The following is a 9,853-nucleotide window of genomic DNA, read 5'->3' as shown; positions in this document are numbered from 1 at the left end:
GAAACATTATGCTCCGGCATAATATACGGCTTCCAACGTGTAAGGTCGGCATAATCTTTCGGTTTAGACAAAAATTATGCTTAGGGCATGGCCGTGTGTGTACGCGTGGTTTCTCAATCCTCTATGTACAGCGTGAATACATAGTGGAACCGAGCATAATTCAGCACAATTCAGCATATTTGTTGGCATAATTGTGGCATAATCAAAAGCATAATTTGACGATTGGCCGAGCATAGTCCGCCAATGGCTAGCGGGAGTCCGGATTTCATGCCGTACGAGTAAGTTTCATTTTAATAAATTATTAAAGAAATTCCTGAAGACACACGCCCCCCCCCCCCCCTCCGACTCCACCCCTGGGCTTTTCGCCCCGGACTCCTCTCCCCGGCAATCTCCCAAAATGCAACAATGGATTTCTGGTGCAAACCGTATTGGCAGTGATAGATACATGGCATTGTACGTGTACATGGTAGATGCCATAGAAGATCATGATTGTATTGATACAATTGCATGATGGCTGCGTGCAAATAACAGGGCTCTTAGTGCATGAACATGCTAGTAAGGGTTTATAATAACCGCGATGTTCTTATTGAGTTCACTCCCAGAGCGCGGCAACGCACGATGCAAATCATAAAGGAAGAAGAAATGAGTTGCATTATATGAGCCAACAGAAAGTGGCCATGGCTCGGGGCCGTCAGATAATTTACAGCCTGGTAGCTGACGGGAAAAACCTCCACACCCTGACGGCGGCGTGCACCTGGAGGAAAAACCGGTTATTATAACCCCTGCATGGAAAGCTCCCACCACAGAAAAGGTAAAAACGGCCGAAAAGGCAATCAAGAAAGCAGCATATTTTAGATAAATAGTGGGAGAAATGTCTGGCTGAGTGAGCGGCTGTGCATTGTGCTGGCCCCGCCAAGATGGTAATTCCCTGAAGACAACAAATTCAAACAAAACACAACAATAAGTACCTAATAATAATTACAAATATTGACTGAGAACGAGATCAATATAGGAAATAAAAGCCGAGTAAAAGACCGAGGCGAAGCCGAGGTCTTTTATGAGGTTTTTTTATTTCATACTGACCACTAAGTCAATAATTAGGTTTATCACGACAAACAGTCCGTATTTCAAATTCCAGAACGATAACATCATGAATCCCGATTTTATGATTGCACAACCGTTGCACCATCACCTACTCATACAGTGACACCTCTCGTTTTCATTTGCAATAATTATCATCCACGCCTTTGCTGATGCATTTTCCAGTGCATAGATTTGCCGTCAATAGGTGGTATTGGCAACATAAGCTGTCAGTCTTTGTATAACTCATTTGGAAGTTAGACTGGAGCCTGACTTTGAGGCGAGAAATTACAGATATTTTAGGCATAACCTACATGATTGTATAGCATAAGCAGCTCTTTCCTGGCCTGATAGCATCATTGCCATGGTTACAATGTATGCACCTACTACGTGTGACCTAGTGCGGGCCAAGTGCCAAAACGTTAGAACGAATCTGGTAAGGCTTTGCAGTGTCTTTTTTGAATGGGCTTTTCCACCTGACCAGTCTTCAACTTGACACTTGTTCTAAAGTTTAGCCGCATGACCTTTATGTACAGCTGGTGTGACTTTAGCACGTCAAATATACCTTCTTATCACTCAACGCTACTCGCCACTTTCACTGCCCTTGCACCGCTGCCGCGAAGGCATACCGCAGACGCATATTCATTGTCTTCATTCCTTCACATAGATATTAATTCTGTCCACACAGCTGTACCTTGAGCCATCGTTGGGGCCTGCAGTGGTTCCTTCATTCTGCTTCGATGTCATCCCATCCAAGGATGGTAGCGCAGATGCGTATGGAGCCTTGATCAAGAAAGAATTATATTTCTCTGTTAAGAGCGCCAATTGTGTTTTATGCTCATGCAATATTTTTAATTGCTGATCAATGTCAAGCTCTAATACGTGAAGGTTATTGTGCTGGAAAGGCACAGCATCATTTAAAGTTTTTATGGCATTTTCTGCCTTTTGGATGCTATGTTTGCATTCATTCAAATTGGTACTTATCCGAGCTGTTTGGTTTTCCGACAGCTCATGGGGGAAGACGATTTTACATCGCTCTGCTGCCCGCTCCACCTCCCGTAGTTGCCAGGAGAGCTTATCGTTATAAGCTTCGGTTACAGCCACCCCTACATGAAACACGGCATATACGGTCACACATACAAAAAAAACAGGGACATATTAATACATGTACATGTATGTACACTTGGAAGTTGCCACATCATGCATCCGAGCTTCCTACACGCTGTGAATGTACACACGTGTACATGTGAATGTATACATTGTTAAAACGATAACTGTTGTTCCTGTTCTGTACGGATGAGTCCATGAAGGCCGAAGCAGTTCTGTTCACAGATTGACAGCAGATTGATAACCGACCAGAACAAGGCTGGAGGGTCGCTGGGCAGATACTATCTCTTTATTCTACGAAAATCAGCCAGAATCCCCTTAACAATACTCCCTGTGCAAATAAATTGCAGTAGAGACGGTTATTTTATGAATTCCACACCGAGATAGGCTCTTACCATTGAGAAGCTTCTTATCACGTAATAAAATATCCTCCATTGTCTTGAGAACGTCCTCGAAATTGAAAACGGGCTCCCTTTCTTTTATAACTTTCATAAACTTTATAAAGGACGCCTCATTGCCACTGGACAAAATACTCAACAGCTCCTCGTTGTGAGTAATCTGACTTTTGATGTCTTTGAGTATTTCATATTGGACGTCGGATATTAGCAGTTTGCTGTAGCAGTAGATTCTTATTGTATCCGGTGTCAATTTCATTATAAGTTCCGGATAGCAATGTCTAAACGCTTCAGTTTTCCATGGAGTTATTCTCTGATTATTGTCAGCTTGGATTTGATCTGTGCAGGGTAAACAGCAACAAAAACAAAGTCAGAAATTGGTAAAGCCTAGCCCTGGAATGGAATTTGAAGAAATGTATTTTGAAGTACCGCGGTATGATCGTTCATAATTATCACATAGGTACCCTGTAAGAAGGCGCTAGGCCTGTGGGGATTGCCCTATTCAAAATGTTATAATACGGCAATAATAATGTGAACTCGGATAGCGAGGAAGAGGTTGGTGCGATACTCGGGGAATTGTGTGTTGCTCCCTACGTGGGAGCGTACGCGCTTTTCCTGCCGACTTGAATTCTCACTTGACTGACTCACGACTGCCATCCATAGCACACGAGAAATCCATCGAACCTTCCACTCGGCAAACCTACAAGAAAGCACCACTCCCTGCTCAATACACAGTGTTTCGGGGAATTCACCCCTCATCAGTTGAGCTTGAGTAGGCTGAGGAAGATTGTGCCTGAAGAGCACCACTTATATGTACATGTACAATGTACATAGTGCTCTCCAGGCACAAACATCACCGGGATACAAACTTACAGAGCCGCTCCGTTTCCAGCGCGACAAATACCTCCTGAACACCAGATAGCAGCGTGAGTCAGTGTCGCTCATGGAAGTTATTGAGCCAATTAAAACGGAGCATCAGCAAATCGAATATTCGAATGAAATTCGAGAATCGTCACGAAAAGCACTCAATCAGTCGAAACTAGGGCTTTGTTCGACTGAAAAATGCCCGCAAACAGAAAATACTTTTCGAATACTTTTCGAATGCTCCGCGCGTGCTCTAGTACACGGCGCACTACGAGTACTCATTCTTGCGCATGTAGCTACTAGTTCTTACTAAAGTACTAGTCCGGACTTCTTGTCAATCTTGACGCTTTCCTCTCTCTCGAACTGTGAAAAGTTTTATCAAGTGTGCATTTTGTTTCATTTCAAGTATCCTGGAATCATGGCTTTGTCACCAACTACCAGCCCCGGTATGGCTCCTGCTCCCAGTACTGCAGTAGCCCTGCTGGCGTTGTCTCGGCATCTGCGTCTATGGTGAGTTCCCCGCAGGGAGAGGGCAACTCAAAGTGTGCCAAATATTTGAGGGTCGACCTTACCATGGATCTCATTCTGCTGAGGCAGTGTAGGGCCCACCCTCACCTATTCGTCCGCGGGTCTCCTGATATGCAAGGGATAGCGGAGGAGCTTGGCCGAGATCCGCCTATTCAAGGGGTCTCCAAGAGAGATCCTATCGCCAATAGCCTGAATCGGATGAAGCATCCGCCGCTTCGCGTCATCCCCAAAGGCAATGAGAAACAACAGCAACTCCGTTCATTGCACATCTCAAAATCCCAGTCCTCAACTGCTCAAGCTAAAAAAAACTCGATTCGAAAATACTGGACTGCGCTACATGCTGAACCTCTTTTTCATTCGAATTTTCTCTCTGATTTTCTTTTTGCCATTCGAATAATCAAATCGAAAATTCGATTTGCTGATGCTCCGTATTATGGTACCTACATTGTAGCTCCAACACTTCTCCAAGGCGCAAACCAACCTTCCAGCTTGGAAGGCTCAGGTTCGGAAAGGTCCAAGAGGGGAAGGAAAGCGCGACGAAGAAGAGCACGAGCTACGACCCACGGCAAAATAGAATGTTTTACTGAGGCGCCTCGGAGAAGTTTTGGAGCTACTTGTACGAGATAGATGTCAGGTCTTTGAGTCTCAGTACCCCTTGTCAATTTTGTGCCATTTTGTCGCACTCGCTGAGTGTATCATGTACATGTACAACTGTCATGTTCATGACTGGTTACGTTGGTGGACAGTTACATGTACCGTACTGGCAGTAGTCATAACTCGTAACAGTTTGTCCTTCTCCTTTTTTACCATAATAATAATAAATTATGATGATCACATTGTTCCTCCGACTCCCTCTTCTTCACCCGTCCCAGTCCTGATTGCATCACTTCACCTATCACGTGACGTATGCTCAGTGTCACGTTTGCTTCTTCGACCGTTCCATGGTCATTGCTGCCAATGCCAATCATTGGTGGTGCTTGTTTTTGGCCGGGATGCACCACTCCCTGCTCAATGTACATGTATACACAGTGTTTTTTGAGAAATCACCCCTTATCGTATAGCGCTCCGGCAGCCCGAATCGCCCGTCAAGTTGTGATACCAACTTTAATAATAATTATTACAGTGACGCCCTGCTTCCAGCGCGACAAACATCTCGTATTTCTACCAGACATTAGTATTACTAGTATTACGGTTACTAGTGTTAGGGTGCGTTTACACGACAACGCTGCCAGCGAAAACGCAAGAATATTTTTGCGTTTTGGCCTTCCGTTTACACGACAGTACACGAAAACGAAAGAAACGCAACCGCGAAACGAAACAAAACGAAAACGCTCACCAAGGTGTAAGAATCTGGAAACGCAACTATTTTGTTCCGGATTCCAACCGTGTAAACAGCGAAAACGGAGCCTCATCGTTTCTGTGCCATGGCTACGGCAATGGCGGAAAAATAGAAAGAGCTGAGAGACGTATTTTTTGTGTGGTGGATTATTAGAAATATTTCATCACGCTCACAAGGCCATCCTCGTGCGGCGTTCTTTATTTTTCTTTATTACTCCATCCTCGCGTAGTGCCTACTAGTCCGTGAGCCAAATCTCAGAATCGGCTGTTTTAGCATCGACCGTTGCACCCAGAGAGGGACAAATCGTCCTTCAGCACACCGCTTCAGGATGGTATCCTGAAGCGATTTCCACTTGTTGGACAATTCGAAACTGATCCAGGGAGGTCACAGAAGACGCCAAACATCCAACTTTGCTCACTGACAGCAGCGGCCATTTTCGCCTTCTTCACTTGATTTTTTTGCGCTTGTTCACGGATTCTCATTTTTTGAAGCCATGAGCAGATTCCACGAGTGCACATAACGCGGAAACCAGTGCACAAAACTAGATTTGAATTTTTTTACCGCTGAGAATTATCAATCCGGATCGCGCATGCAAACTGCAGCAAAGTAATTAGTTACAATGCATTCGTTCAGAACTAAACTGACTTCAAAGAAGGTCCTAAATACCTCTGGAGATATTTGTTCACCACTTCCTAGGCGTAGAAGACTGTAGTGAGTAACCTTCTGGAGCGAATGGCGGACTCTGCCCCGAGCATGAACTTCTTTTCATCCTGTTCAAGGTCAAATATTACTCAGTTTACGTTGAAGAATAACAATTACATTCGTGAATGGCTGAACTGAGAATACCCTAATGATTTCTCTTGGATTTCGTATCCCAAGTTCCTCTACTTGGCTGGATAAATCGCCTCTTGACTTCATCATACTGGAATTGGACTTAATAGCGAGCAATGAATTGGTGAGTGAAGTATATTTATAATAACCACTCCATTACTAAATACATGTACGTAGAATACTCCAGTATAGAATGATATGAACACTGAAGCTAATGTGACATTACGGTAGTACAATAGGAAGTACGTCACCACTGTTGTAAATGCACGCGCTGATCCTATCCAACCTGACAGCCAATGCAAGAGGTTGGAATTGGCTATTGATTGCCTAACACACTCATACAGTACCAAAAACTATCTGTCATTGCTCATTTTCCACTCAACATAACACAGTTGGAAATTACCAGCTAGGTGCACATCTTGGCACATAATGTGTGCTATCGCAGTCCACCGCAGTACACAGTAATACACAGATAACTACCGATATAAGATGATGCCACATACATACATACACGCATACGCGCGCACCCACACCCACACGCGTGCGCATGTGCGCGCACACACACACACACATGAAGCAGCTGCCGAATCCGACTATGCAGTCTCCCAGACACGCACGCACGGGCACACACACGAACCAGCTGCCGAATCCAACTATATAGTCTCTCAGGCATGCGTGCACATCCACACACGCGCGCGTGCGCACATACACATGAACCAGCTGCCGAATCCGATTATGCAGTCTCCCAGGCACGCGTGCACGCGCACACACACACACACACACATGGACCAGCTGCCGAATCCGACTATGCGGTCTCCCGGGCACGCAACCCCAATGGCAATGGGAGAAGAACAGACTCCAGGAGGACGCCGGATCAGGAGGAGGACCCACCTCAGCGAGTGCAAAATGACCGATGCCCGTTGTCTGTTGTGGTCCTGCTGCCGTCAGTTGTAAATTGATCTCTCTTTACAAGACGGACAGCGACCGAACGAAGGAAAAGCAGATGTCCCTGGTGCCTGCCTGATCACCGAGGCAGAGTCCAGTAGCGGATGGGAGTGAAGGCAATCTAGGGATGCACGTGTGGTCGGCCAAAGCTCCTCTGCTGCGAAACCAGCAACAACAGCATGTCCCGTGGCCGGAACACACTTCCTGTCTTGTCCTGAACATTGCCGTTTCCGGTTAGATGTCCCCTCGTGTGAGGGGCCGACAGACATGGAGAGTTTGGCTGAGGCGCTGCTCGCATCAACGTCCTAGCGAGATCTAGACTTTTCTTGAATCCATTTGTTGCAGTTGTGCAGCTGGAACCCTCGGGTTGACTTGCAACATGATCGCTTTGGCTGCAGTGAGCTAAAACCCACCACTGACCTGAAACACGGATCACACTGACCACAGTGATTGTGGCAACACCGTGCCCCGACACCCACCATCCGGCCCGCAGTTGTAGCCTGGGGTGGTGTCACCAACAAAGGAAAGCGCCTAGCACGCACACACATGCACCCGTGCGCGCGCACACACACACACATGCACGCGCGCGCGCACACACACACATGTACGCACGAGCACACACACATGCACGCGCGCGCACACACAAACACGCACGCGCACATACAGAAACGTGCACGCACACACGCATGCACACACTGGCACACATACACAGACAATGGTATAGTATGTTCCTCGTCAAGCAGCCAGGTGCTCTGGCTTGGACCTCCAGCAGCGCTGGTTTCGCCCTCGCTACTTGTCGTCTTGCCCTCTCCAGTGCTGCCTGCAACAAAACATTCCCTTCCGTAAACTCTGGGTGGACCAGTTCTCGGTGTTGTGTTGACACCGTGCTCGGCTTTCATGGCATTCGTTGTTCGTATCAGCCACTAAGCTCCTGGTAGGTAGCCCCTTGTTGGCCTTAGGATGTGGCTCTGGGTTCACTACTACATGCACATCACTGTCAGTAAGTATAGCTAAAGCAAAATCAGAGGCACTGGTCTTCTCCAGTGTTGCAAATGCTCAGGATCACATGCGTGCAATTGGTGTAGCACTTTCCATGATACCAGCCACACCATTTGCTCTTCCCTGAGCCCTTGTGCTGGCAGAGAAAATCCCAGACATGGTCGTCCTTCTCTCGAACAGCGCTGACGATGCGACGCCAACTTGTAGTCTCGATATTACTCGCTGCAGGCTTCTCGTTTCTACTAAATTGGGTGCTGTCACACAGACACAAATTCCAGCAATATTACTCCGCTGGGCTGTCATTTGCCACTTCGTTGCCGTCAGCTGCCCCATCTGGCACCTCGCTGCCACTAGAAACGTCTTCCTCCTCTTCCATTGTTGTCAAACAACATCAATGTACACGAAAGGAATAAACTTCAATAAAGTGATCACAAAATCCCAAATCCATTATTGTCGTCAACGTCGTTATCTTCTAAAAAATAAATTATTTTTCCTCACTCCACCCGAAATCGTACTTTTGTGCTTACTTGTCCGATGCACACCTCACCACTCGCGTAAAAATATTTGTTCTCACGGTGGAATTTGGTCGAGAAAAGAAGCCCTCCCGAAGGTCTCTGGATCGGTTCTGGAACGTCCAACAAGCGAAAACGTATCCTTTGTGATGTCCTTGACCAACACTGTAAGCGGCGACTTGTCCCTCCGAGAGTGCAACGGCACTTGTGATTTTGAGTTTTGGCTCACGGACTATACATGTACTTTCAACAGTACATAACCCGGGGTTAGCCAGTTCGGCACGTGGGGAGGGACATGCATGTACATGTACATGTACATGTCCATTGTAGTTATCCAGTCACCATGGTCACATGTACTGTTCATGTACAGTGGTCCCTTTATAACCCGGCGGCATTTGTGCTACGGAAACTCTGCTGGATTAGAAAATCAGGGTTTACTACTGCAATGTGCATGAAAAGGACATTTTAGTTGCTGCAAATAATTATGCTGCATGGTTTAAAGACGGTGCTGTACATATACATGTACATGACTTTGTACAATGTAAGTAATAGTTGCGACGCTATCCAAGCACTCGTAGATCTACATGACACGTATATGACGTACTCCCAACCATCTTCTTATCGCGTACCGCATCATGCTCGGCTACAACTGTTACTTACAAGTACATGTACGAGTACACGTACATCTTCTCACTGTGTTCTCATCAACGCTAACCCGTCCCGCATCACATTGCTAGCACATCATCATTACTTTCGTACTACAAAAAAAACATGTGTATCTAGTACTGGTACATGTACATGCTAGACTCCCTGGTCCCATCGTAATCAACAACCATCGATCGCTAACACGTACAAACAGTTAGTACTTACTTCCTTGCCTTTGGTGAGCAGCCATCGAATCTCTACTGTCCGCCATCATTGATATTATAAACTGGATGGACAGTTACGAATGCTACACGTATATACTAGCAATCATGATCACTGTAACCTGGTACATGTAACAGCGAGAGAGAGAGAAAACTGGTACGCCCTGGCCTGAGTGAGGGCTTGGACACGGCTGATGGCTATTGGCGAATCACTGAATGTCTGTGCTGACGTGGCGGCTCAACAATACAAGGTTCCGGCTCTGGCCTGGGGATTCGTGGGGACTGTGGCCCGGTGTGGGGAGGGGCAGAGTGACACACACAGACACGTGAGGTGCTTCGTCTCGCTCCTTGGATTTTGTTTGTCGGCCGGCTTGAGACTGAGAGCAC

At 46.4% G+C, this 9,853-nt stretch overlaps 1 long non-coding RNA gene across 1 annotated transcript; it reads right to left on the bottom strand.

Moving 5' to 3' along the window:
- Positions 1–410: 410 nt before the first annotated feature.
- LOC135810006 (uncharacterized) lies at positions 411–9,631 on the bottom strand. Its single transcript, XR_010552261.1, has 3 exons — positions 9,471–9,631; positions 2,583–2,921; positions 411–2,186 (listed from the first exon to the last, which is right to left on the bottom strand). It is a non-coding gene; the product is annotated as an uncharacterized LOC135810006 (long non-coding RNA).
- Positions 9,632–9,853: the final 222 nt, after the last annotated feature.

The sequence above is a fragment of the Sycon ciliatum genome, chromosome 2 (assembly GCF_964019385.1).
Source record: "Sycon ciliatum chromosome 2, ocSycCili1.1, whole genome shotgun sequence".
NCBI lineage: Eukaryota > Metazoa > Porifera > Calcarea > Leucosolenida > Sycettidae > Sycon > Sycon ciliatum.
Note: the sequence above shows the minus strand (reverse complement) of the source record. Positions and strands in the feature narration are given on the sequence as shown.